At 41.7% G+C, this 27,113-nt stretch overlaps 1 protein-coding gene across 6 annotated transcripts in view; it reads left to right on the top strand.

Annotated features, from left to right (window-relative positions):
• The window catches only part of LOC124306054 (GPI mannosyltransferase 2), a 205,076-nt gene extending 178,187 nt beyond the window's left edge, over positions 1-26,889 (top strand). For 5 of the 6 annotated variants that reach the window (XR_006908508.1, XR_006908509.1, XR_006908507.1 and 2 more), the window contains 3 exons: positions 11,030-11,111; positions 23,979-24,760; positions 25,247-26,889. The gene's annotated coding sequence lies outside the window, so the exon portion shown is untranslated. The remainder of the gene's footprint in view (positions 1-11,029; positions 11,112-23,978; positions 24,761-25,246) is intronic. The other variant, XR_006908506.1, reaches the window with a different exon arrangement.
• Positions 26,890-27,113: the final 224 nt, after the last annotated feature.

Below are 27,113 nucleotides of genomic sequence, written 5' to 3'. Positions count from 1 at the left end.
CTCTCTCTCTCGCTCTCTTCTAGAATGGGTTTAGAGAGGAATATAAATCAGTGAACAAATACGCGATAAACTTTGAGAAACGAGAGCCATAAAACTTGGGTTTCGTGGTTGCGCGGTTATGAGAGTAGGCGAAAGATTGTGAATGGCGAAGTCGGTAGGGACACTGCAGCCGACCGGGTGCAGCAGTTCGTTTCTCGGCTCAAGCAGCGGGTCTGCAGACCTGCGTTTGTGAAGCGGGATGAGCGCGCTTTGTTGCGGTCGGAACTATTGAGTGGCTTGGTCTAAACTTGCCTAAAATAGAGGCCAATAAATTGTCCACTATCTCTCCCGGGTTAAACGCATTAAAGCGCCTGCTGGAGATAGCGCGGTCCCGTTTGTACCCGGTCCAGCTTTCTCCCTCCCTCCCTCTCGCTCGCTCTATCTCTCTTTCTCGTCCTCCTGCAGCGTTCCTCGCAGCGGAGCTTCCTGGTCCAGATCTAGCTCCTTTATTTCTTTCCTTCTTTCCATCCCGCTCTCATTCCCCACATCGTCAGAGATCCTCTCCGCGCGTTATCCGTGTCGCAAAGAGCCACTAGACGCCGCGACCGCTCCTCCAACGTCCCGACACTCGACACCCGACACTCGGCAGCCCCCGGATCGCTTCTCACTCACGATCAGCTCTTCTTCCTTGACTGCAAGTGGCCGGAGGAGCAGAAGTGTCTCTCGCGCGAAGCGGATACGGGGAGAGAATTTTATCGCTGCCTGATCCAACTGCGGGAAAAATACTGTACCTACTCCTGTAACGCGGAGGCGAAAATTTTACGCAATTAAACGAGCGATTTGCCCGCAGGTCTGAGCCTTGACATTCGGCAGGTTCAATTTTAGGATAAACAAGGTTGAACAGCGGGGCGTAATGCGAGAGACAGACGGTGACGTTGAGGAATAAGGGAGAGGTGAATTTTGGAAATTATTCCGCAATTATTCCGCAATTAAGAAGCGATTATTTATCATAGCACATAGCCGTCGCGGCGCACCGCGTGTCACCAAGAAGTTACGCGGTAATAATATTTTAACGAAGCTCGTAAACTGATTCCAAGTATCCCTCGATTCCCGGTTCCTCGTCAATCTCGTTGGCCCCTCGCCGTTTCTTAGCCACGGCGCTTCGGTCTTGGAAAAACACAGTTTGCATATTCTCCCCTTTCGCGTCTAGCTGAGGCACGGTCTGTCTTCTTCTTTCTCTCCGTCCCTCCTCGACGCGAATAACCACTTTGCCACAACCCGGCGGAGCTAGACGCAGCGCATAGTTTATAACAAAACGCGGTTGAAATTAACCGGATGGAAGTTTCTCTCTTCTCGTTTTTCTCTCCTCCTCGCGTCCGAGCGATGATGCACCGATTGAAGAGAGCCGCGCGTCGTCCTCGGATTCAAATCCGTGATCCCAAGACGAAACGCGCTAACTAGGTCGTTAGTAAGGCAATCAACTGCCACTGTAATTATTCAAGACTCAGCCTATCCAATAGTTGGCATAGTTTATTACCGCTAATTAATGGACTCCTGGGATGACCACTGCCCAACGACTCTCCAACGCCTCGTTCTTACCTACCTGACCGCGGGTAGCGAGTCACGAGTGATCCGATCCCCCTACGCACGCACCGCAGTGCCGCTCATTTCGCTTCACGGATCTTCAAAAGCGAAAGCTTTTTACCGCACTCGACGAGAAACGCACGCTCAAAGCCCTGTGCCCGTGTAACATGCTACCAGGAACCAATTTCATCGTTATGCTAGGAGCCACAATCCCAGGAAGTGACGTAAAAGTAGACTTTGACATTCGGTTCGTGCTGGTACCGGTCCTTTGACAATGTTTATTGGCCCGAAACTCGTAAAAACATCAGAGAAGTTCGCCAACCTGCCGGAGCAACCTCTTGGTCCAAAGTCTTTCGTATTTACAGACTTGCCGCAATAATAAAACGTCCCCTCTAAGCCTCAGCCCAATTAACACGTGGCATATCGGTATCCGGAGAAAAGCCTCGTACGCTGATCAAAGTGAACATTCTCACTCCAATCGCTTCCGGTATGTATAATTTTGATCACAACCAAGACTGATTAATCCGTTATACATGTAATTTATCGATAAGTTATTACAGCAGGAGGTCACTGTTGATCGGACCGACAACCCCAATTTTTCTTCTCCTTTTTTACCTCATCATCCTCTCGAGTCCAATACGGCAAGTGGTTTACTGATCCGAGGAATTCCCCGGTGGATTGGAAGCGAGTGGATTTGTATTTCATTCGTTCGTTCCAATCCTGGCCCCGAAGGTTAGGTTAGGTTAGGCGGTGCCAAGAAGGTCACGAAGAGAAGGTATTCGGCCTATTCGGCAATATCCCCGTGACGACAAATTAGCACTAATCCTACGTCGTTAGCGAGATTGATGTCTGGATTTCACTTTGCGAAAATGGTGACGCGGGGGGGGGGGGGGGGGGGGGGGGGTGGAGGAACGGCGGATGCGAGGTAAGCAGAGAGGGCGGCAGTCGGGTGAAATTCGTGGTTGTAATGAAGTGGGTAGAGACCAGGGCGAGTAAAATATATCCCTGGAGATGAGAGGAGGGCCTCGGCCACACGGGTCTGTATGACGACCGCGGATCAATCCCCGCCGGCGGCCACCCTTGGACCAAGCGACCGGACTATCATCCCCTCGCCACCCTCGATGCTCACCCCACCGCACAAGTCCGTCGAGTCTGGATTACTTGACCACGGGGACGGGAAATGTATTCTTGCGGAGAATTTCCACCCTCTTTTTACTTCTTCCTTTTCTGCTTCTTCTCCCATCCAACTTCAACTTTCTATCCCTCGTCCCTTGCAGGAGCTGGGAAAACTTATCCGTGTCAAAACGCTCCTGCGGGTTCAGGTGGGTAGGTACGGATATTCCGATGATACCGTTCGGTCTCACGGCGCGAGTCGATCGCGAATTGCCGCCGAAAGAAAGAAGGAACGGAGAAGAGGGTGGAGGGCTTACAAAAGAAAGGCGGTGACCGAGGGAAGGCAGATGGGCACGGGCCTAGGAACGGGCAGAACGCGTTCGTGCTGACCCGAGCAACGCTAAAGAGGCAATTATAAAACTAACCAGAGAAAGGCACTGCGCTCCGTGATCGTAAAACTGTGAGCGGTCCCGGTCGACGCCAATCGGTGGAAGGTGATCGCCGCAGCAGGTCTTTAATACTTTGCCCAAGGCACCGTGTCATCGCTTCGCCAAGCCAAACCGTGCCAAACTCGATGAGATCCACTAGCGTTCTACAGCCGACCGGGCGAGGACCTCTGATACATTCCCTACCGTCCTTCAGCCGTCAAGGATCGATGTACGAAAACCGTGGCGTCGAAATCAACGTCGAGTTCAATTATGCTTATTTATTCATTTATTCATACGTCGTACATTCATCTCCTTAAGAAATAATTTATTCATTCAACGACCAGTACGTTCGTTCGGTTGTTCATCACTTGTATTGATCAATCGATAATTAATTCATCGGTGAACATTGTCTTAGTTAATAATCAAATCGCTCGGGTGTGATATTTACGAGCCTGTGTAATTATTGGAGTGTCTAACAACGATCGTTAGACGTTTGTCCGATACACGACAAGTCCCTGCAGCTGAACCTTGTTCCATTATCTAGCAAACGCTAACGTCGATCGATTGACCGTCAACAGCCGTGCATCGTTGACTGACGAGCTGTGCTGAGAAAGTTTTAGGGATGTGTTCACGTACACGAGGGTCGATTCGTGCGGGAGGGTTTCGCAGATCTCTCGATGTTCCTCTGCGCCGGACAAACTTGTTACTGCTCGAGCAGCTACCCTGACGCCACCGGTAGGAAATCACTCGACGGAAATCGAGATAAAGTGCGACCGCGGAACAGAAAAGAGGGATGGATGGGTGGACGGACGGACGGACGGACGGACGGATGGATGGATGGATGGATGGATGGATGGATGGATGGATGGATGGTCGGATGGATGGTGTGCCCACATACTCGTCGGCGCTTCCTTGCCGTCCACCCATCCCGACGCACTAGCGCTTGACGAAGGCGGAACTACGTACGTCATGCTTTCACGCTCGAGTGTCCGTCCGATCGTCGGCCACGGGTCCATAACGCCGTCGTCTTTCTATACACCTATCCATCCATGCCTGCAGCTGCACTATGGCTCCGTAGGTGTGGTATAAGGTATTCCTCGGCGAGTTAATGCCTGGATCGATCACCGTGAACGCTCGACCCTCCCACTCCTGTATCGATAATCTTTTCCCGCAAGACAGTAAGATGGTTCTTTTACTCCCATTGTGCACGTTATCAACCTCGCCGCGGTCTTCTCTACTTCTGCATTACTAATAATGTCGTACAGCGAGAGTGAGACGTAAGCGACGTTGCATGACCATCGCCCCTTCAAATTGACAACCAATCCCAGTCGTGTAATAAACTGTCTGTACGTACCGCAGTCGAAGAACCGCTGGCATCCCGTGATATAGACACAAGTCAGGGAAGCGGGAACTTTCTTTCTCTCTTTCTTTTATGATCACCGTGCGAGCATCCTTGCAATATCTTACTCGGAATGATCGGTGACTGGAAGATTTACTCAATTGCATAACGACAAGTATGTATGTCGATAGTTCGTTCGATGAGGAAAAAAGGATGTTCAAAAAAAAGTGAAACTATAGAAGAGGGTTCACTGTGGCCTTCTTTACTCTAAGATGGAGTAAAACGTTTTTGACAAATACTGTTTGCAGTCCTCGTTGTACGTCTTGGGTTCATCCACCTGCACACCTGTTCACCTATCCGTGAAAATATTCTCCTCTCTCTAGCCGAGCTGGACTATCATCGCTTGTCAAGCAACCGACTCCCCCGTGCCGTGTACCATCTGCACACACTCCAAGGTGGTCTGGTACTCATGAATTGAGTTACAATCGAGTATCCACGCGCATACGGAGTGGAATATAATCACAGCAACGTTTCATCTGGCTCCTGGACCGTTGACCTATACAGCATAGTATTTGTTTATTCTCTCGGAATTTGACAATGGCCCATGCAACTCGTCAACAATCAATTCCCCTGTGTCCAGAAAACTTTCTCTCTCACCCTCTCACTCTCTTTACGTATGTAAAGAAGGTGTACACCGTATACCGTCTACGCTTCACCCAGAGTTGCAGGTGCTAACGCGCGATGCCCGGCAAGGTCTACCCACATCGATGTTCCAGGACGGCGAAGGCTCCGGCTCTGTCATCTTCCGGGCGCATGAACACACATACAAAAATTGTTATGGGAGGAAAAAAAAGACGGCTAGAGGAGATGACGCGGATGAGCGAGAGGCTGATGCCCCGGAGCGCCACACGATCGAACGCGATACAGGCGTAGGTATACTACGCGCCTCGGAGAGACCAATGATTACCTCGGGACGTGTCACCGGCGCAGATTATACACCCAGCTATTTCATTAATCCCTCGGACAGCACACGCTGTTAGATTCCGCTTCGTGGTCCGGTATTATCGGCTAAACACCGCCCTCGTTGTTGTCGTTCTGCTCCGAGCGTCTCCCATCCAACGACAGGTATCACCGTTCTCGATACCGGAGAGCACGTGCTTGTGTGCAACCACTCGCCGATGGAAAATGACGGGACAGGCTGCTCCCCCTGCTGCCCGATTTCTTCCTCCACCGGAGGAATGCCGTATGCAGGCATAGATCACTCTCGGATAGAGACTGGATGGCTAATCATAGTATCCCCTTACCAAAACCTCGGAGAATTCGTTGCATAGATGCTTCGGATCTGCACTCAAGGTCGCTGAACAAAAGTGCCTGGATCAATCCAAGAATTGCTCAATGGTTCCTCCCTCCTTCTTGACAGGAAATACGGGTTTCCGGTGGGTGAATAAGGTACGTTTGAGAAGAGATATTGTATTTTGGAAAACTACTAACTGACCGTCGATGCCAAGTTTGATCAATTTATATTTATTACATATAACTTGATTATCTGGATATTCTATCTAATCACGATTGATTGGAGGTGCTGTTTTACGATGCTTAGTCGTAACTTTCGTGAACATTCAACCATGAAATTCAATTGAATTGGTACGCCTTCTTCTGCAGCACTGTGCATAGTAGGAAATTTCTGGCTTTCTTGCCATGTTGATGAAATTCAGTTTGTCACTGTAAATCTTTAATCCTGACCCAAACCTTACGCTGCACACCGGGGTCTAAATTATCCCACCTCCGCTGGATATCTGCGCTTCTACACAATGATTTTCGATGTGAGGTCTACAGCGACCTCGGTGCGACACCAGTGTTAAGGGTTAACCACAAGTCAGCATCGTTTCTTGTCGAGAACTCACAAGACCATTTCAAAGTCCCGTTTGGTCTAAATTTGTGATCAGATTTAATCCAAGCTTAATGTTTGAACGTATTGAACTGAGTAGACTGAACGGATCCTAGATTAAAACAATTCGTGTAGATCCGATGTCCGTGTGTGTGCAACCACACGCTCGTACATCGCGGATTATATTTGGAGGAGATACTCGAGCGTGCTGATGGAGCAGATTATGACAATGTATCTCTGTGATGCTCACCTGGCTTTTCTAACGAGAGCAGTGGATGGTACTTGGCTGGCGCAGAGGGCGAAGCGCGACATTCAATCCCTCAGAACACGTAACCCTAACCCCTCCGTAGACCAGGGACTAAATTTTGTATAGCCCAAGCTCAGCGAACAAAGTTGCGGTTAAACTTGTCCTCGGCATATAACGAGGCGCAGATCGATACGGTAGCGCGACTTCCGCTCATCATCCCATGAACGGTTTCTATACTTCCTTAGGTCTCCTTAGACCCCAAAGTTTTACATCCGAACACGCGACTGGAGATGAGGTCGAGCGATCGACTCGCGTTCACCGAGTGTTTCTTTCTTTCTCTCTCTCTCTCTCTTATCCTTTCCATTTCCTTTTTTTCTGTGCTTTCCAAGAAAAAACGTGGGCATACATAGTGACGCCGGGTGGTTGCTCAACCTGCCCGGTGCGGAGAGTTTAACAAACACAAACTTACCCAAGTTACCGGCACGGGTGTATACTTACTTCTCTGGCTTGTTGTTTATCACGCCGTGGGCAAAGCGGCCAACGTTTGCACGATTTTATGATTCGACGTTTAAAACGCACGCCTGCCTATCGAACCGCGGTGCCTGCGCGGATTCTAACGGTGAACGGAAAACGGGAAAACGCCGAGCCTCCTGCATCCCATTCCCATCCCACTCCCCTGCATGCATTTCTATAACATCTTTCGAGATATGATTGATCGTACCTTACAGCCCACTGCGTTAGATGCGGGCGGACTGTACGGACACGGCAATATTCATATGCGATTCGAGCGATTCGAAGCTATCGTTGGAGTCCGCCGGGTATTGACAGCCTGCTGATAGATACGCTTTGAATCGCAGCTTCGTTTCTTCGCTATGTCAACGCGCAAACTGCACCGCGTCGAGATAATGAGCCCATTGTTAACACTCCGCGATCAAAGTGCTCGAACGCTTTTACCGAGGAGTAGGTAGATACAGAGACGAAAACTTTTCCTTACATCCCCAGTTTCTGTGCTCCATTGGTACCATATCCGTTATATTTTCCTCGTCGCTTTTGTTCTCATCGCCCCATCTCATATTCCTTCTTTATGTGACATGGGTATACATACTTTGACCAATAGGCCGAAATGAATTATGCAAATTATTCGGTTATACCTTATGCCTACCTACCTACTCGACTCGACTCGACTCGACTCGACGGCCTAGCATCGCTATTTTTAGGTCCTATGCTCGCATGCAACGTGGAACGATCATGGCTCCTTAAGCAGCCGCTGAAGCCGCTGCCCCGTGGGCAGTGATGGTTATTTTTGAATCTTTAGTCGCTTTACAAGTAGCGAGGGTCAGAGGGCGCTCCATAAAATAGCATGACTTACATTGTTGCGATCGTGCTCCACCGCGAAACCTTCTCCTTCGCAATCCACCTCGGACCGTCCGATTCCCGCGAGCTTCCTCTTCTTCCCTCGCTACGACGGCCCACCCTCGGTTCGACTGCTTCCTTTTCCCCGTAACCACCCTCTCTCCCTTGCCGCATTCTTTTACGTTCCAACAATAAGACAGACTTCGGACCCGGTCCCATCGCTTTCGATAAATACATACCACCGTGGTTTGTCACTTGGACGACTACGAGGACGATCAAGACTTGGCTCCGGATGCTGTGTGCATCACGGTTCTGTATATTATCCATGAGATTACTTAGGAGGAGATACTTGAGGTTACTTATTTACTCCAACTGTATACGTATGTATCGTATAAGCCTCTTTATACCTACTGAATCTCAATATGTCCCATCGTTTCATGAATATCGTCGACTGTTTGATTTAAATGATTCTTTGGAACCACGGCGATACACGAGGATCCTTATGTGTTTCAACTCTTATGTTGTTTTATGTATAACTCTGCGCGTATTTTTTAATTTACTATTTACAGACTTTGCTTCTTTTCGTGAACATGATCAATTGAATTAACAAAATGAAAAAATGGTCTTCTCTAAGAATCTATAACGAAGAGATCAGGGATTTGTTAATTCGATTATTAGATATGTACTTGATTCATTGTGGAAGGTCACGCTCGTTTGATTTCTCACTTTTTTTCTCACGTCGTAGCACTTCAAGTATTATGTCTTTCGCGAAATTTATATTCAACCCAAAAATCACGACCCGTAAAATAACAATATATCGAACGGGAATCTTATTGTTCTAAATTAAAAGTTCATATTAAATTTTATCAATTAAAAATAAATAACCATTTTATCAGATTGAATTAATAATGCAACAGTCGTCAGATACACTTCTCGAACATACAACTGGAAACTTAATATTACAAGTGTAGGTTTTTGCGACGTAAAGTGATATCGTGATTGATGTACCTACTCAATCGATAAAAAACAACACAAAAAAAAAAAAAAAAAAAAATCCAAGACCGCTAATCTTTTGGAAGAATCTTTCTTTCGACCTAAACAAACTTTTTAGGGGATGCCACGGTGAAAATATGTTTTTTGAGGTGTCAATATTTTTTCGCTACGATTCTTGTACAAAAAACAAAGAATTATAAAGAATCTATTACACCGTTCTCACTTCGCCGTACAGAGACAGCGAGAAAAAACAAGAAAGAAAAAATGCGCAGTGCCATTTGTAGCTCCCGTGAGGCGTGTAGTCGAGCGGCAAAATCTCCCGCCCCTCTCGGCGTGCAATTTTTTCATATACATCGCGGTAGATTTAACGAGATCATTGATATTCGTCGCCGCGTTAGCCGACGGCGGGTGTGGAATCGGGATCGTTGGGCGAGGTCGCGGCCGGTACAGTCGGTGGTCCGTAATCGGGGACCTCAGGACCTTCTCGCCGGCCCGCGACCCTCGGAAGGCCTTGGAGTATAAAGGTCCCAACCCCCGTAGCCGCGGATGATAGCCCTATGCCACTCTCCTATCTCAACGCGACGTAGACACGCCGTCTGCCGAGTCTGCGTGTCGAGTTCCGAGTTCGGCGATCCCGGATCGTATGTAATGTATAATGCCGATGAATATTTCTCGAAGACGCAATTGTGCGTATCGCGTTCACTTCCTCGGTCTCATTATCGTTTAACCCTCGTACGTGTGATAGAAATGCTCTGCTGCGCATACTGACAACAACTACCTACGTACCTACTTTTTCGCTTATCGATCTCTGTACTAACTTGACGATTGAATCCTATACTTCCGGCATACGGAAGTAGGGATGGGTGTTATACGTCGATATTTTTTCTTACGGGGATATAGATATTTGTTAAAATCGATGGAAAATATTGAATTATCGACGTCGTTAAGTCGGGAGGGAATTAAATTTCTGTGCCAACATCTGCCGGTCATTTATTTATACCATTTTCCCGTGTATTTTGTATACCTAGTAAATACGCGGACACACTTTCGGATCCAATGGAAGTAATTTAGACAGTTGAATTTTTTTTTCTTCAAGTACTTCAAGTCGTGAAGACACGGGCTTATGACTTAATCCGTACTATTCTCATACTTTTATTGTATTTTTTAATTTAAAATTCATTATTTTACGTGTTTTCGCTGCGATGATATTTATAAAAAATAAATACATATTACCAAGTTTGATAATAAATCTGTATTTTCTATTAAATTTCTCGCTGTTAATAAAAATGATTAATTCATTTCAATTTACTTAATTTCATGTATTTTAAATCCTCATATTTTATACTTATACTGAACGCATGCGCCTGATGAACAAAATAAAAATAAGTGAGAACTGTGTGGTAAAATTTGTCAGCGATCACGCTAAACAGAAAGCACACACCAAGTATATATAATCAAAAAGTATCTAACGCTTCAATAGTCGTATAAGAAAACTGCAATACACAACGATGTTACTGACATCGCGTAATTTATTGATCAACAAACAGTAGGGATGCAAAATTCCGTTACCTTCGGATTGCAAGGGCGGGGAATCGGTGAAATTATGAAAAAAAAAAAAAAAACAGTCTTTCGTCTGCTTCTTCGGACGCCAGTCGGCCATCCAGTTGGTACAGAGATCAGTGCTTTCACTTCATCGTCGCAATTCTATGCAACTTGTACGCACTCCGAGGAGTTAATCGCTTCGGACCTCTGCAGGGCAACAGGGTGTATCTATCTCGTTGACCCGATATTCGTGTCGCTCGTTGCTCTTGTACACAAAGCCGCACGTTAGTGCCTCTCTATTTTTATTTACGTCTGTTTATTATATATAATATACTATGTAGGATTTATGAATTTATTTTATACAGCAATTTGTTTCAAGATCATTCAATTGACACGCTCTTTCTTATCTACACACGTTATGTCGATATAATTGTTTGAATTTTTTGCACGGTACAAGCGGTAAATTTAACACATATATCTGCTAAGTTATTGCTGCTGTTGTTTTTGCTTACTTTTTCTCATTCTTTGCTTTACTGAATAAACGTTTATGTCACGTTTTACAGATTGACAAGTTCCCGATTTCCAGTGAAAAAGTTAGGATGGACAGCAGTGATCTTCGGTTAAATCCTCCTTTTCTTTAGTCAGGTTGGTATTGAGTAATATTCTTCTAATGAAAATTGCTTCCTGTTTTCGGTTGGCATGATATTTCAATCGTATTTAAATTAAAAAAAGAGTGTCGAATAACATTAAATTTTATATCAATTAGAAGAACAGTCCTTTTTAACACACCATTAAAATGATAATCAACCTCGGAAAATGCTCTTCTCCTTCTTCTTGAAAAAAAAAAAGAACAGAATTTCGAATTCGTACCCAAGATGTATAACCCAAAATCGTAAAAACGATTGGATTCAATTAAAAAACGTGTCGCCTTTGTTCTTTATGCAGTAATTTTTTAGGGTTCTTTCCAAATTCCACCTTCTTCTTCTTCCTCCTCTTCTTTTGAGATCAGAGCGGATCAAGATACAGCAATATAGTAACCAACACGCTTATTGGAGATTACCGAGCTTAAGCCTCGACGAAGACAAAAAAAAAAAAAGGTGAATTTTATTTCTGGCAAAGCCATAGGATCTGAGTTTCGAGCGAATGGAAAAAAGGCACGAGCAAAAAGAGAGAGAGGAATAGCGACTGTGGAAAGGAGGAAAGGAAAAGAGCACGTGCGCCGCAACAGCGTCTCGTGTGTCACAAGGGCTTCCCGACGTGTGCATATGTATATATGTATATTTAAAAAACTTTATGGTCCTGCCTCTCGTCTCTTACCGCTTTCTACCCCCGTCATTCTTCCCCTTCTCCTTCCTATTTTTCACCATGGGATACCGGTAGGATTTACTCGATTTTGCTGTTTTTTTTAAACTCCAAACTTAACTCTCCAATCTCCCTCTTCGTTTATTTATTTTCTTACATCTCTTCTTTCTTTCTTTCTCTCTTTATTTCTTCATATTTTTTCACCGACTCTTCACACTTTTTACACAACTCGTTAATTTTTATAGCACAGGCAATATCAGTCACATGTATCCATATTATATTCCCCTATAATCGTCCTGCGACATTCGGATCGTTTCCGTTTTGGCCTCTCCTCGTCTTTTGCCGCACGTATCGTACTCTGAAAATATTAATACTTTCCCTCGAATTCAATTTTTTTCTTTTCCTCATCGCTCTTGACTTATTCCCCCGTCTTGTGATAGTCACGTCATACCTACCTGTGCTCTTTTTACTTTACCACTCTCTTTCTGCACCGATCCTCACCGGTATACCAGGACGAGTAACATAAATTTCGGCGGGTCAGTAGTTAGGCACTATATGTCGAACGGAATAAAATATATCTGCTTGTATCGTAAATTCTCTCCCTTGCGGAATAATTTCGTCTTTTCGGTTTTTTTTTTTTTTTTTTACTCGGGAGGCGAATCACGAGATTCCGCTTTTGCATTTACCTTCCACTTTTTTTTTTGTCGTTTTCTCTCCCATCTCTGCAGACACTTTTCTTTCACCAACTTTACGCATATTTACCCTTTTTTTTTTTTATCGGTTTCATGTTATATTAAAATCGATGCGATTCTTTCGTTTTTCCTCTGAATTAGATTCACTCAATTTTTGATCCGGGAAGTAGAAACAATGAAACAAAGAAACAACGAAGGCGTCAATCGTTTCAACAATTAATTAATCAATTAATTAATTAACTTTTTCCAGTCTCCCTCGTCAAGATAATAATCCCCGAACGAAGCGAAGTGCAAAGGGTTGGAGAAAAATACAACCCAGTTTCACGGTGGTGAATTGCGATAAAAAAAGGAAAGAAAAGAACAAAAAAGAAAAACGAACCCATTTTATGACTTAATCAGATTTCCGTCGAATTAAGTTTCTGAATAGGTACTTGACCATTCACATCATCGTATTTTCAAAATAAATAGCGAGATTCAAAAAGAAGAGAAAACGTAATTGCCGAGGTATCGTGATAGTGGAAGAAAAATTTAGTATAGTTTTTTACTTTTCATCATCCTTGATGGTATTAGAAAAATATTGGTTTCGGTCGAAAATCACTTTTTCTAATTGAAACGAATCTTTGCGTTTTCAAACCTCTAGAATCCGAAAAACAGTATTTTCATAAAATATCGTTCCGTCCGACAAACTCCCGCGATGATCGCGAAAACTGCTCGATGATAAGATATAAAACATAATGTTACAACGAAATGATGGGCATGAAAAATTGCCATGTCCCGTGTAATTTGAAATTCCGATTTTACCACAAACAAATCGAATTTCAATGTCTTATCGACAAGCGTATATTTCTTCCTCCTTGTTACTTTTTCTAAACAAACGATTATGTTTTTCCCAGTCTATATATATACATGTTTTATATATTTCTAATTTTTCTTTCGTAAATTTTTCATTTGGCTGCTAAATTCTATGAGATTCCCAATTTTCACTCAATCGTTTTCAAGATCGTTGCGAAAGTTTTTCGGACAGACCGATAGATTCTTTCCTTTTCACGGCGACGAAAGGTGTCGCGAAAATACCGTTTTTCCGGCTCGTTTCTTTCCTCCTTATTTTATTGCCTCGGCACGTGTACGTTTGTATAATACGACCGTAATTGTTATCGCTAATAATGAAGAGACGTATCCAGATTACACGTTCATCCATTCCTTCGCCGGCTAGGCTTTCCTCGCCGCGCCTTTGACTCCCCATTTTTCCTCTACCTCCATTCTTCTCGTCCTCTCGACGTCGCGAGGTCTAGGCAGACAGAGTTTGTAATGCGAGGCGAGTTTATCTGTTTTTCCATTCCCCCGGCCTCTCGGCCCCTCGCTGATTACCCCTCAACTTTGCCGAACGGTGTTTCAATCTCCATAATGACCGCTCCTCGCTAACTCGGCGCTGCATTCAGCCGTGTCTGCAGTTAGTTGGGTGGATGCGGATAATAACAGTGATACAGAAATATGTCTGCATGTGCTCGATGTGTCTGTGTCCGAGTCTACGCTGCAGTCTGCAGATTGCGCGTATTCTAACCTGCAGAAAACACTTTTTTCCATCTATCGTACCTAACTACCTGCCTGTAATGCAAACCTACGTTGCGCCTCCGTGTCAGAGAGCGAGGGAGAGAAGAAAAGAGAGTTTCTGAAAGTTGGTCATGCATGCATTTTCGATAGGCCGCAGTGTCATCGTTCCGGTACAGCGATACGAAACCTCCACCATGATCTTGTTTTTCTATCTCAATCTTAATACAATTGTATAATCAAATGTCACCGAAATTTTTCAAATTTTTCACAAAAACATTAACGTGCTTGTTAAAAATTAATTTAATTAAGGTAACGGTTCGTTTAATGGGGTTGAAGTTCGTTACACATTGACGCGAGAATAAAGATTGAAAGACATCGACATTCACGTTATTTCAACTGTAAAACGTTTAGGGGATGACAAAAATCAAGATAATAATAACGTTAATCAAACTCCTAAAATCTAGTAATTACTTAACGAAGGGTAACTCAATTTTTGTCTTCATATTTTGTTGCTCCAGTGTTATGAATTTAAAGTTCACGTTCAGTTTATTTCTGAAAAATTTGATGAAAGCTGATACACTGATCACCATTGAAGGGGTGATAAAATTCCATTTATTCCCGATTCAACCATAAAGTTAGCTTTTTTAACCTAAAAAGCGGGACGAAAATGGCATATTTTTCCCTAAAACGCATTTGCGAGAAATATCAGTCCAATTTAAAAGACCCGATTTTAAAATAAATATCGTAGCCAAAGTTGGATCGGAAATAAAGTCCTATATGTAACATAGGAATAAAAGTCGACTTTATTCCCTTGTGACATAATGTACTATTTTTTCTTCAACCGTTTACCTGCATGTAAAAAAGCGCGAGAAGGGTGAAAAATTGCCAAATTCACCCCTCGCGTAGCGTGTCTATGTTCCTATTTACGTTTTTCTGTCAGTCCGAACCGAGTAACTGCGAAGGAATGAGTGAGAGATATATATATATATATATAGAAAGAGACATTTGACGAGGAGGATGAGCGAAACGGTATACAATGGAGAACGTCGCGCGGTATATAGTGGAAATAAGTATTCTCAGCGGGTTATATTTTAAGCGGTTGTGTATATAAAACTTGGTAATGAACGGGGTGTTTTTCCCCATTTAGCAAGGGTTGGGGGCGGTGAAGGCGGCGGAAGTGGAGGCGGGTGGCCCTTTCGGTACAATTACGCCGAGTGCGTCGAGTGCCTTTCAAAACTCGCGGAGATTAATCTGTCCATCCGTCTATCTCTCTCTCACTCTTCGTTTTCTTCCTTTTTTTTTTCCTACTTCTTTTTCTTTATCTTCATCTTTCCCAGCTGATACTCTCGTTTGTCGATTCCATTCTCCTCTACGCCAATATCGTTTCTAAGCTGTATTTATGACGCATCGATTTTATCTACCAATCCCCCCTCCCCCATTATTCACTTCTTTTAACAGTTTCTGCCTCTTCCATCGAGTGACAATCCTGTTACAGAAAATGCATTGAAAGAAAGACGAAATTTTTTTTTTTTTCTTTTTTGTCAAGTACGATGTGAAAAAAGTTGGGAGATTTCTTTATCATCGTCATCTCAATTCCATTCCATGTTTAAAATTGTAGTTATAGTTATGTTATTTTGTCGATGTTCTTTTTCTTTTTTTTATCGTTCTACTTCTTTGCAATAATTCAAACTATTAAGTAGAAAAACTTACGATCAGCAATATTTTACGTCTCTGATGTTACAGATATGTAAACTTTCCTATAACTTAAGAAACGAGACTGAATGGTAACTAATACCAAAATTTTTCGAATCCTCAAACATACGACGTTTCGATCAAGATAAAAACTTGAAATTCGATTCAGGGAAATCAGGAAAACGTCTGGAAATTCTGATTTATAAATTTTTCGTCAACCACGAAGATGATTATCGTCGTGTTTTTTTTTTCAATTCCGATCAATCGATTAATCGACGTTTTCGGTTGACATACCGATTGACCTGCAGAATTATTACGAGGCAGCTTCGATTAATCGAAAAAAACGCTTAATCGATTAATTTAAACTGCCGAGTAATGGATTAATCGCACATCAGGAGTCTAGGTATCCTTTAGCAGTTGGCGAAGCGTAGCCTTAGCGATGGTTTTCCTTCAATTTCGCGAAGTACGCGGTGCCTGAAGCCAATTATTGTAATTTTATTATTTGCGCAAGCTGACGCGTTGCGGTGATGAACGTCGTGTAGTACACCCGGAAGTAACTCGCTTCTCGGCAGCAGAAACCAAAGGGTTTATGACTGGTATTATCATATCAGGGAAAAAATATCACGATAAATTATTTACTGCCGGTATAATATTCGCGTGTTACGTGTACGAAGCATAAATCAATCGACGTGTACCTTTCAGACATTCGCGAATGTTGTATATATATATATAAGCTTCGAGAAAAATCGGAAGCTACTTCGCTTTTTACTTCAATACTATATTATGTATGCATCTTTGCCGATACCGCAGTGCAGCAGCAACAAATATTCGGTGAGCTTGTGATTAATGAAGGAAACCGCACGAAGGGTTCATTGATTTTCATTTTCATCCGTATTTCAATCATCTACATGTGACGATAAACAGGAGAAATCGAGGAAAAAGCTCTGAGAATATATCGTTTCAACTGATTTATAGCCGTTCCGAATCTGTTCAGTAAAACAGGTATCGTTAAAAAAAAGTGTTTGAATATCGTTGGAATTACGAAAAACGAGGTACGCGTAACCATTTTGCGCTATCGTCGATCCTTTTTAGGTAATTGCAACGCAAAATCAGTTTTTGAGGTTTACTCTACTTTTTTAGCTAGGCAAATTTCGCCTTTAGAATCCCGCATACAGAAAGTCGTAAAAAGTTTGTAAATGTTGTAACGTGGAGATTATCATCGATATCAATAAAAGAAGCACAACTTTCTCGCAAATGTTTTCTTGATATCGCATGTGGAGTAGAAGAAGAAAAAAGAAGAAGCAGAAAAATCTGACCATGGACCATCGATGGATGTAGAAGCGTAGGAATCTGTGGAAGCGAATAGACGAAAGACGCAGCTCGCGTCATTTCGCGATGCGCCGCGGCGCAGAAATGCAATTAACCGTAAAGACGTTCCGCAGCGGTTGCCAACGGCGTTACTTTTCGAATATTTTTCCAAATGGTGACCCGTTTCGCCCCGTAATCGTCCGATGTATTCAGCTGAGAGCCACGGTCGTCTCCGAGCGAAGAGTCGACGCGATTTCAGCTTCTTCTTCTTCTTCTTCTTCTTCTTCTTCTTCCTGTGTTTTCTTTTTTCTTTTTCTTGTTCTTCTCATCCCCTCGTAAAAAGCTCAATGCATGTCAAAACATTATATTACCAGGTTACTATTAAATATGTCAAAGCGTCTAAGTTTATTGCATATTGGCTATACGAGAAACGTATAGCCGCAACTCGCCGCGCCCCTCTCAACGCTACATTCGCAAGATAATCGCTATTGTGAATCTATACGCTCGTTTCACTAACCGATCATCTTCCTCGTCATAATTAGATACCTTATTTTTATCCATCCTTTTATTCGGAGGCTTCTTCTCGTCTTATCCGTAAACTCGAGTCCCACGAACAAGAATTAAGGGCGATCTATCCACGCTGTAGTTTAAACCCTGAAATTTTACAATCTTATTCGTTCTTGTTTCATTTTGACGAACGATTCAAGGAACGGATTAAAATACAACGCATTTTTGTCTATCTTGACACTTTCTGCTCAAACTTAAGAAATACCGCATTTCAAAAATTTCACGTTTTTCCACACTTCCTAATTTTACGCACATATTTATTTTATTGCTTCAGCTACATGTTGACTTGAAATTCTCGCTAAAAAAAATTTTCGACGTACTTCTTTGAGTCTTTAATGTGTCTATGGTGTGAATCGGAGACAGTTTTTAAAATTCTACATTAATGGCCTTGTGGATAGTTTTGCTTTTGGATCGCTTAATTTGTTCGCTATGGATACTTTCGGGATTAAAGAGAAAACAAACACCTGTAAGCGAGAGTGGAAATTTCTTGTGAACTCTTACATATTTTTTTAAATTGCTGGTAGTGGTGTAAAAATTATAATGGTCAAAGAATAATAACAGTACCGAGTTTATGAATAGGACAAAATTTAGTTTGTAAAATTTCAAATTGTGAACAGCAGAAATGTAGATTGATTAAAACGTGGAAAAGTAACAACACAGAAAGTAAAAATTCATAATAGGTGACAGAATTAATATGGAGATATAGAAAAATTATATAGAATTTCAGGTGAAAATTGCCGATAAATGTAAAAAATAAAATCAGTAAAATAAACGTTGAAATACACCTAGAATAATACAGAAATTTTGACACTGCTATATTGTGGCTTAATTCTTTACTTTTACTTGTCTGTATCTTAACCTTTCCATACTTACCGACTTTCATATACTTGAAAATTACATCGGTAACATTTCAGGATTTTTAATCACTGTCACTGCGTGGGGGTAAAAAATTAGAAGTACTATAATATTGAATTTTCAAAGACGTAAAAATCCAATCCGTCGAATCATCAAAATGTAGAAAGTCCAAGTATAGAAAAATGAAAGTATAGAAACTTGAAATACAAAATGACAAAATATGCAACTGTAAAATCTATAATCCGTACATACGATTCTATACAATAATTATCGAGACGAATTCCGATGATTCTACGCTTTGGCATTCTATATCGTGAAGTGTCTATTTTTTTGCTTCACTATAATCCGACTTTTTTCACATTTTTCAATTCTATGAATAAAATATTCACCTCTTAGAAAAAAAAAAAAAAAAATCGATACCACGGCCTTTACATGTTTTGATCTTGCTACAATTTTACCCCTCCTCTGACCATATTCCGTTTTTCCACCTCCATCCGATATCGCTAAAGTTAGCAAAAACTGGATCCGATTTACGCGATTCGAAAATTGTTTTCCCGGAGATCAGGGGCACCGCACCCTGATGTAACCCGGTGGATAATCCGAGGGATCGAAGGTCCGGGAAACGCGACGGCGAACTGCATGTTGACCGTAAAGGCAACCGGACCCTAGCCAGTCTATTGAAATATCTGAAACTCAACGGACGCGTCGATTATTCTTATTATTCAGGGTCTTAGGCTGTGCGAGTGAGATATGGTGAATTATGCATCCTCTGGTCAGTCCCCGTCGATACACAAAGTCCCTTTTCCGGTGCCTTCCATGCATAAAGAGTGATAGATCGACCCGCTTCATTTAATATTTAACGGACAGCTAGACTTTCGCGATATTGATTCTACGATGCCGATGTTTTCGATTTTATACCGTATCGGATTGACTTGATGGAAATCAAAATTTGTTTTTTTTTCACCATAGTCCGGTTTCCTCAAAATTACATTTTTCTACCAACCGTTTAGGCCACGTACGAAGCTTTATTTTTGACAGTCAATTTAACCACAGAGAAATTTTTATTCGTTTCGTCGCAGTGCTTTTTGAATATCTTACCAATAGGATTATGAATTTTTTCACGTAACTCGGTTTTTTTCAAATATGATTGATGTACGATAAAAATATCGTGATGATTCGTCGATACATTTTCAAATGAATACCTCACTGAAATAAGACAAAAAAAAAAAAAAAAATATATTGTCAAGTATGCGTGGATTCGACGGAAAATTCAGTGCACAGGTACAAAATTTTCCGGATATTTAGATTTAGAAAAATGTCGTCATGCTACGGTGGAAATTCGCTAATTATTTCCTCCAGAAACACTCTTAACGTTATATAGATAAAGAATCAGCGATAAATTCAGTTCTCGATATCGATATAATATATTTGACACGTGGTACGAGTTGTTTTCTATGAGTAAAAATGACGTAGAAAGTCGCTCGACTAACGATTTCTAATAATTCAATCGGCTTGTCAGAAGTTTGTTTTGATTGAAACAAAGAAAATTTGGAGAAAATTTTTTAAACAAAATTAGAAACGTTTAGGATCAGACTTTGGTCGTACCGCGTAAAATTTCCCATATATAGGTACAGTTGCTGGTAAAAATCGGTCGACTTTTTCTTCTTCTATATCGCATATAATTCGCAGAAGAAAATACTTATAAGCCAGCTCCCGTACACCGCATACAAGAGATGCAGAAATGAGTTTATCCAGAAGTGGAAATTTTTGTTGCAGGGGGATTTTCGGGGTGCATGCAGGGAGAGCCTAGGGCTCGAGTGAAAGGGGGGGGGGGAGGGGTGAGTCCCTTCACGATGATCGATATCGACATACGCGCGGCATAATGTTACGAGTTATAAACGCGGTTGAATACCTCGGGGAAAAGGCACGACAAAAAGATAGAATAAAACGAACGGAAGAGAAAAGAGAAGAAAAAAGAAAAGTCGGAGATTGAGCTGGAAACGAAGTAGAGAAGAATAAAATGTAGCGTATTTTGCATCGAGTTTACCGTACGTATACCGACGACTGCAAATGCGTGCGATGACCATTTTCGGCCCCGCTTAAACGTGTATAAAATCCGAGGGGTAAAACTCGCAGTTTCCGCACGGCTTTATGGACGATTTTGCGCGCGCGTAAAGCCGGATCGGATCGGATCGGATCGGCCGCTTTGACACCCCTCAGGTTATCCGAGCTATTATTATATATGCAAGTGTGTGCCGTCTATGCCCTAACTCTCACCCCTCCTTCCCATTCGGTTATGCACTCCGGAATGCTAAAATATTCCGTTGCGTATATGACTATTGATTTTTCGGATCGCACGTTACATCCCTCGTGTTCCTCTACGCTGCGGCTACGTAGAACGGACCTCGTTCTACCTGGATCTCGATTTCGAAATGTAACCGGATACACCACGGATGAAGTCACGTGGTGATACCTCGTTTTTTCATTATTTTTTTATCTCTCTTCGTAATTGGAAAAGATATATATGTGTGTGTGTGTGTGTGTGTGTGTATATGTATATTGGTAAAAAAAGATGCCAAGTGATTTTAGAAACAGTATCGATTTTTTTTGATGATGCGCATTCGTATACTTACTCAACCGTGATAGAAACCGGTACCTTCTGTACGGAAAACAAACATGGAAAAACGTGTAAAACATGCTCGCGTTACGTAAAAAATACATATTTACCGATCCCAGGAGACAGGATTCCGAAATTGCTTCGGCTCGATTTTGTGTTTACTTATAATTTGTTTTTTTTTTTTTTTCTTCTTTAGACTTGTTAAACACCGCTGCGCACCTTTCGATGCTGGTAGCAGAGCGCCCTTCGACCCTGGAGGTAAAGGGAGCGCCGCTTCGGGGAGTAGCGACAAAGAACGTGTCATTGTGTTTTGGGCGTGGAGCATTAATACGCGTTGACGTTTTCGACCGCGGTCATTGGAGCAGATAAAAAGGCAAGGGAAGGGAAAAAAATCATGGATCATAAGAGAGACGGAAAAATACGATTCTTAAGCCGGCGGTTGAGTGACCGTTGCGCGATAAAAAATATTACGCAATTATTTGCTTCGACGCGATTTTAACCAGTTGGGAGAAACCAAACAGTTGATTTTTAATTCATGAGTCAGGACATGTTAACAATTATTAACAACATGGGCGCAGATTCGCGCGTTATAATGCAATTGGATGACAGGGGAAAAAATTGAAAGAAAAATATTAACAAGAAAGAAACGAATCATTTTTTTACGTTCCCAGACGAATATGAGTAATCAACGTATTCGTATATGAGTCGTTCCATATTAAACCACACACTTCGTCTTTATATATTGTCTTTGACTCTTTTTTTTTTTTTTTTTTGAATTTCCCGTTATTTTTGTAAATGTATCATCTTTTACGTGTTTCGTAAATTTCTTTTTTGATTTTGATATTTTCCACCCAGTGAAGTGATTTAAATATGTTAACACTAAAATTGACTAACAAAACATAAAAATTACTATAATTTTATTGGGTTAGACAACATGTTCGCTAGCTTTTATAAAATTTGCTAATATCAATATGAATTTCACCCCAAAAGTGTGCGGTTTGACGTGGAATGACTCACGTACAGCAAATAAAAACATTATTACATTCGCACAACCTGAACTGGAGTTTATTTGTCGTAAACTCTTCAGTCAATCAACTACGAGTAACGTTAATTTTTTTTTCCTGATTTATGTTCTGATTGCGTGAAGAAGGATTTATTCAAATATGTTAACATATAAAAGAGTTTAATTGCGATAAATAGATTTTATTTACTACATGCGAATAGAAACATATTTTGTAGCATGAATATATTGAAAGAAAAAATTGAAACAAAATCCCCGTTGAACTGAAAAAAAATTTACCTCGCGATGAAGAGTTTTTTCATACGTAATTCATCTCCAAATAAATCGACGTCATTGAATTTTATATTACTTGAAGCTGAATATATTTAATCGACAAAAACGAAAAAAAAAAAATGATAATTGTTGTTTGGAGCGATTCGCGAACAGTCAAGTGAAATAACGAATTTTAGCATTTCACTCGTAAAAGTAAAGTAAAATACCGTCTAAATCTCAATGAACTACTTTCACGGATTTCGCTCTTCTACCAAAGAAAAATTCAAACGATCCGAGACATCATATGAGAGAGGATACATAAAAAAAGGTAAGGGATGAACAGGATGGGACATGTATGGAACCTCATGCGCATACGCAGCTGGTGTCCATGTAAACGAATTTAAATACGAGAATTACGTAAAAGGTTGACACCGAGATAGGATCAGCATGCTAAATAGGTGGGAGTCCTGGCTGGGAATGGGGTGGTCAGATATTGATCTGTCTAAGATATCCGGAATTTTAACAACAGGATAAAGTGATGATTTTATGAAATCGTTCGGGGCAATTGACTGGATTATTATACTATCTCGCCCGCATCTCTGCCTGCAGTGCAGCAGCGTCATAATCGAGATTCTTTCATCGCTCCCGTAATCCTGAACGTGAAATTTTTCCCTCTTAGGAATAATTGGGTGTCATCGTCCGAACCAAAAGTTAGGAGAAGGGAAAAAAATCGTTTAAATAATTTCCAGAAATTTTCGTTCCGCGAATGACACTGAATATGCGATCGAATCAACGTCTATATCATGTCACAGAAATGAATCCGAGAATATTCGAATTACAAGCTCAGATATCAACAATTTTATGAAAAAATTTTACAATTGGAACGTTGAAGATATTTAAATTCCAGCGTTGTGATTCGGTTTTAATGATTTTCGGCTCGTTTTACTCGCCGACGCGAAAATGTATTTGTTGAACAACATATTTGTCGCGCCTATCCACTCTGAAGACATCATTTTTTGTGAAAAGTTTCTCGTGCGTTTTCTCGAAATCTCCATAGTGAACAAAACGAGGCAAGAACCATTAGAATTGGAACAAAACGCCAGGATCTAATTATTTTTAGTGTTCTAATTATAAATCTTTGTTTCAAATTGTGGATATCGTAGCTTGTGTTATTCGAAATTGCGCAAATTATTTTCGTCACTCAGTAGGAATTTTGCTTCATTCTGGTTAACCGTCATCGGCGCGAAAAGCATTTCTGGACATTTTATTTTTCATCGCCTTTGTCGATAATATAAGAAAAGCATTAGTTTCAGTCGAAAATCACTTTTTCTAGTTTAAACAAATTTTTGCGTTTTCGAAATTCTAAAATCCGAGAAACAAGTTCTTAGTAAAATGTCGATCCGTCCGACAAAATCTCGCGATGACATCTGATACGGCTCGATAAAAAGATTTGAAACTTACAGGATTTTATAATTACACGATGGGCGTGAAAAATTGCCATGTTCCGTTTAATTTAAACTTTCGGTTCTAGCGAAAATGAATCGATTTTAAATTTTTCACCGACGAACATGTACTCTTTCCGAATAAACGATCATGTTTTTCCCAGTTTATATATTTATGATCCAAAAAAAAGTTGTAAATTTTTTGTTTTTCAGCGTTTTCGAGATCATCACGGAAGTTTGTCAGGCAGACCGACAGACTCTTTCCTGTTCACGGCGACGAAGACTATCGCCCTGTAAAACTACGTTTCCAACTGGTTTCAACGGTCTTTCCTCTTCGTCCAACTTTTGATTCAGACGGTCCGGCCCGATTCATCCTTAATACGCGTGAATTAATTATCGAGCTTGAGCGGGGCAGCTCGCGTTGCACATAATGAATAACAATGAAGAACAATAAAGTTCGGGCCATCAGACCGCACGAAAATCTCTCTCGGGTCTATCCGGCGGGCTGCCGTTTCCCTGGGACATTAACTTTCGACTAATCCCCGTTTATGCAAATCCGGGAGACTCGGAGCATCTGTTCGCGCAGCGTCGCCGGCCCGAGGGCCCCGATTCTTGACTCTTAATTCTCGATTCTCGGATCTCGGGCTGCCCCGTAATCGAGAACGGTTACGTCATCGTCATCTAAGTTCAGGAGTTCAGAACGCCGCTGCTGACGCTGCAGATGCTCGCTAACGAGAACAATTAGGAGTTCCACTTTACGCTCTAAAAATAAACACGGGGGCCACTTTAAAACTTTACTGTCATAACTACCAACCGCTCAACCAGATGCGACCCCATCTTATATTAATATCCCCCCCCCCCCCCCCCCTCTGCTTGGGACCACCTCTCCCTTATAACATGTTCGAGACTCTCTTTCGCAACATCTTCGGACAGAACGAGAAACTTGGAGGATGTGAAGAGGGTTCGAGAGTTCTTGGAACCACTTTGGTCATCAGGTAAAAAACGAATTTTTTATTCAATTCCACATGCGCGTCAGTTATTTCGGTTTTTCTCTCGCAGGGTGCACGAGGCGGTTTTTTTTCACCGCGATTTAAATAATTTATCTACAATTACACATTCGATTATAACCAGAAATGTGATAAAATTTCTACTCTTTTTTCAAACGTCGTACAACAAATGTTCACGTATATACCGACAGAAATTCACATTACATCTCTTTTCAATGCACTAACAAAAACTGTGTGCTTTTAGTTTGTCAAAATCTTACGAACCCTTGTAATCTGTTTACAAAGTTTACGTTTTCTGTCATATTCGTTATTGAACAGTTTGTCAAGAGCTTCCAATAAACATATGATACAAATAACCATCACGAATCTTTCTCGGGTAAACAATCTTTTTCGGGAAGAATAATGAAATTGAAACAGGTGACCATTACAGACATGAAAATCTTCATTTTACAACGCAGTGATTTTCATTGGCAGGTGTATTTTCCTGGGAAAGCAATACGGCCCAACTTCCTGCCGCACATATGTTCATCGCATCCCTGAATTTGAAGGAAGCTGGTGAGATCCTCCGATGCATCAAGAGCAGCCAGACTACGTGACAAATTTGAGGAAAAATGGGCCTGACCGCTTCCACTTAGCGGTCTGTCGGCTTTCCCATGACGGAATACCGTCTATGGGCATAAAATTCGTAGACGTAAACGTGTGTGGGACATTCGTTGCGTCGCGACGTCCCGAGGGGAAGCGGACCCTCCAGGACGGAGACAGTCCGGTCGGTCCGGACGTCGCCAAAGCGAGCAGGTGCTGCTTGATCCCTGCACTTCCCCTTTTGCAGATGAATTTCCGTGTTCAAAATCGACCCGGATGAAGAAGACGACCCTCGTGGTGTGTACCTTGTGGGCAAATGACCGCTTTCACGTCGCCCGCAGTAACGATCGTCGGTTCGTCGATGTCTTGTTGGACTTGTTGGTTCCGAGTGATCGGTGAACAGGCGAGTCAGAGATGATAAATCGGGAAGTGACTTTGTTTACCGCGATGACATGTTTCATGTGACTTAAATCTCGTGCAGCAGTGCACGGAGTGTTCATTGATTGGATCGAATGAGATTTATTGCGGTCACTTCAGTTTTCTATTTTTTTTTAACTAAAATTTGGATAGTGTTATTTTTGTGATATTGATAAACACTTTCTTCGTTCGATTGTAATACCACCAATGAGTTTATTCAATTATTACTTTACATCGAGGATTGATAATATGTAATTCGATTGCCTGATTAGCTGGTGAATTATGATGGTATAGTTTTTAATTGCAGAATTATGTAGACGATTTGTTACTGACAACTTGTCGCTGTGCATTTTCGTTCGATAAATTTTGAATAACGCCGGCATAAAACAATTTTAGACGCTTACTCTGGCGTCAGTTTGTTAGATGTAACGATTGTGCATGATCTTGATTGCTTTTTTGGGTTCTTGAGAGTCGGATTCGTGAAAATTGGGTCGTACGAACTGATTGAGAGACAAAATGTTTTTGCATCCAAAAATCGCGAACAAGCGAAGATGACTCGTTCAGATTTTTTTGGGGATTTTGGTTGATTTAGGTTAATGCTAAGATTTATTCTTGGATACACTATATCGACGTAATTTTGCGGGATGGATTGAAACGCGTACACTCTCGATTAGCTGCAAACAATAGATCGGAAGGGACAACCGAGGAACATGAATATTGTACTTGAGAGCTTAAAGAGATAAAAACGAAAGAGTCGCAAATTCATTGTTAAGAAGTTTCAATTTCAGTTCGTTCAATAAGTTTTATTTCTAGTACAAGTGTTCAAGAGTAACTGCATAGCACAAAGAGCCAGATGGTGTTACAGTGATAGACGTAATGCAGAAGGAGAATAAACATTAAACATCACATGACGCATCCAATAATTGTATGAAAAAGAAGGAGTGCGATATTCATTAACCTAACACAATATTAAACTCTGTGATGTGAGTTTTTGAGTATGGATTAGGTTCCAGCCTGCATACAAAAGCAATGCACCTCGACTGTATAACATACGTGTGACATTGTCGAATACAATTGTATCTTGGGCTAAGATAATTGAATAAATGAATTTTTCTGTATTTTCTTCGTATGTTTTACCCTGTTCTTCGATTTGTCTGGAGTGCCAGTCGCATCACTTCGAGTGGGAAAAGATGTTGTCCCCAAAATGAAAAAACAAGCAAGGCTAGCCTCTCGTGAATTTGATAGTCAGAATTTTCGCTGTATTTAAAAATGAGTCAATTCATTCTATGATGCTCTACATCTACGTGATTTTGCTGGGAAAATCGATTGGGCGCAGTCCCAA

Source organism: Neodiprion virginianus, chromosome 5, assembly GCF_021901495.1.
Source record: "Neodiprion virginianus isolate iyNeoVirg1 chromosome 5, iyNeoVirg1.1, whole genome shotgun sequence".
Classification (NCBI taxonomy): Eukaryota; Metazoa; Arthropoda; class Insecta; order Hymenoptera; family Diprionidae; genus Neodiprion; species Neodiprion virginianus.
This window is presented reverse-complemented; position numbering and strand designations above follow the sequence as displayed.